This window comes from Tachyglossus aculeatus, chromosome 5 (assembly GCF_015852505.1).
Source record: "Tachyglossus aculeatus isolate mTacAcu1 chromosome 5, mTacAcu1.pri, whole genome shotgun sequence".
In the NCBI taxonomy this organism is placed as follows: Eukaryota; Metazoa; Chordata; class Mammalia; order Monotremata; family Tachyglossidae; genus Tachyglossus; species Tachyglossus aculeatus.
Genome location: NC_052070.1, coordinates 25,157,754 through 25,159,421, shown reverse-complemented (window position 1 = coordinate 25,159,421; position 1,668 = coordinate 25,157,754). Strand labels below are relative to the sequence as shown.

The 1,668-nt window shown below is 47.4% G+C and overlaps 1 non-coding gene across 1 annotated transcript; it reads left to right on the top strand.

Annotated features, from left to right (window-relative positions):
• Positions 1–339: 339 nt before the first annotated feature.
• Positions 340–479, top strand: LOC119929249. The gene has a single exon (XR_005451383.1). It is a non-coding gene; the product is annotated as a small nucleolar RNA SNORA7 (small nucleolar RNA).
• Positions 480–1,668: the final 1,189 nt, after the last annotated feature.

Sequence of the window (1,668 nt, the reverse complement as noted above, 5' to 3'; positions counted from 1 at the left end):
GGTAGAAACATTCCCTTCCCATGACAAGCTTACAATCTAGAGGATCTGAAGGATTCTTGGACCTTTTCCCAGAATTTAGCAACAAACATGGAACTCAGTGATCAAATAACAAATAATGACAGTAATAAGAAGAATAGTAAGAGTGATCAGATTAGGGGAGTTTTTGCTACGGACCTCCTTTCCTACCCACATCTGCAAACAATTAACATTTACATTTTAGAACACTCTATTAATCCTAGACCGCTTTCAGACCACAATCTGTGGCCCATAAATAGAAAATCTACAAACATTTATAATCTATCATTGGATTGGAAATTTATGATCTTCTACTTCATGATTCACCTCTCAGGGTCGCACCTGGAGAGTTTCCAGTACTCTACCAGTCTTGACTACGGGAGGGAGAGTCAAACATAGGTTTTAACCATTCCATTCCTAGCTTGGGCAGTGGTTAGTGAGTGGAAGGCAATCTGCTGACACTGTTGACCATCCCCTTCTCCTCAACCCATTATCCAAACTTGGCTTCACAGACTCCATCCTTTCCTGGTTCTTCTCATCCCTCTGGCCATTCATTCTCAATCTCCTCTGCGGGCTTCTCCTCCTCCTCCCATCCCCTAACTGTGGGGTTCCTCAACGGTCAGTTCTTGGACCCCTTCTGTTCTCCATCTACCCTCACTCCCTTGGTGAACTCATTCGATCCCACAGCTTCAACTATCATCTCTACGTGGATGATACCCAAATCTACAACTCCTCCCTTGTACTCCCTCTCCAGGATCACATCTCCTCCTGCCTTCAAGATACCCCTACCTAGATGTCCTCCAACCACCTAAAACTCAGCATGTCCAAGACTGAGCTCCTTATCTTCCCTCCCAAGCCCTGTCCTCTCCCTGACTGTGGATCACTGTGGATGGCACTACCATCCTTCCCATCTCAAAAACCCGCAACCTTGGTGCCATCCTCAACTCCACTTTTTCATTCACTCCACATATCCAATCTGTCACCAAAACCTGCTGGTCTCACCTTCACAACATCGCCAAGATCCACCCTTTCTTCTCCATCCAAAACTCTACCCTGTTCGTACATTCACTCATCATATCCCAAATAGATTACTGCAATGGTCTCCTTTCTAGTCTTCCAGACTCCTGTATCTCCCCACTTCAGTCTATACTTCACTTTGCTGCCCGGATTATCTTTCTACAGAAACAGTCTGGGCATGTCATTCCGCTTCTCAAAAATCTCCAGTGGTTGCCTATTAGCCTTTGTATCAAGCAAAAATGCCTCACTCTTGGCTTCAAGGCTGTCCATCATCTCTCCCTCTCCTACCTCATCTCCCTTCTCTCCTTCTACAGCCCAGCCCGCACACTCTGCTCCTCTGCAGCTAACCTCCTCACTGTGCCTCGTTCTCGCCTGTCCCGCTTTTGACCCCGGCCCATGTCCTACCTCTGGCCTGGAATGCCCTCCCTCCTTACATCCCCCCAAATAGCATACTTCCTCCCTTCAAAGCACTACTGAAAACACCTCCTCCAGGAGGCCTTCCCAGGCTGAGCCCCCCTTTTCATCTGCTCCCTCTCCCTTCCCCATTGCCCCGACTCCCTCCTTCTGTTCTACCCCCCTCCACGCCCCACAGCACTTGTGTATATATTTACATAGTTATTATCCTATTTATTTTAT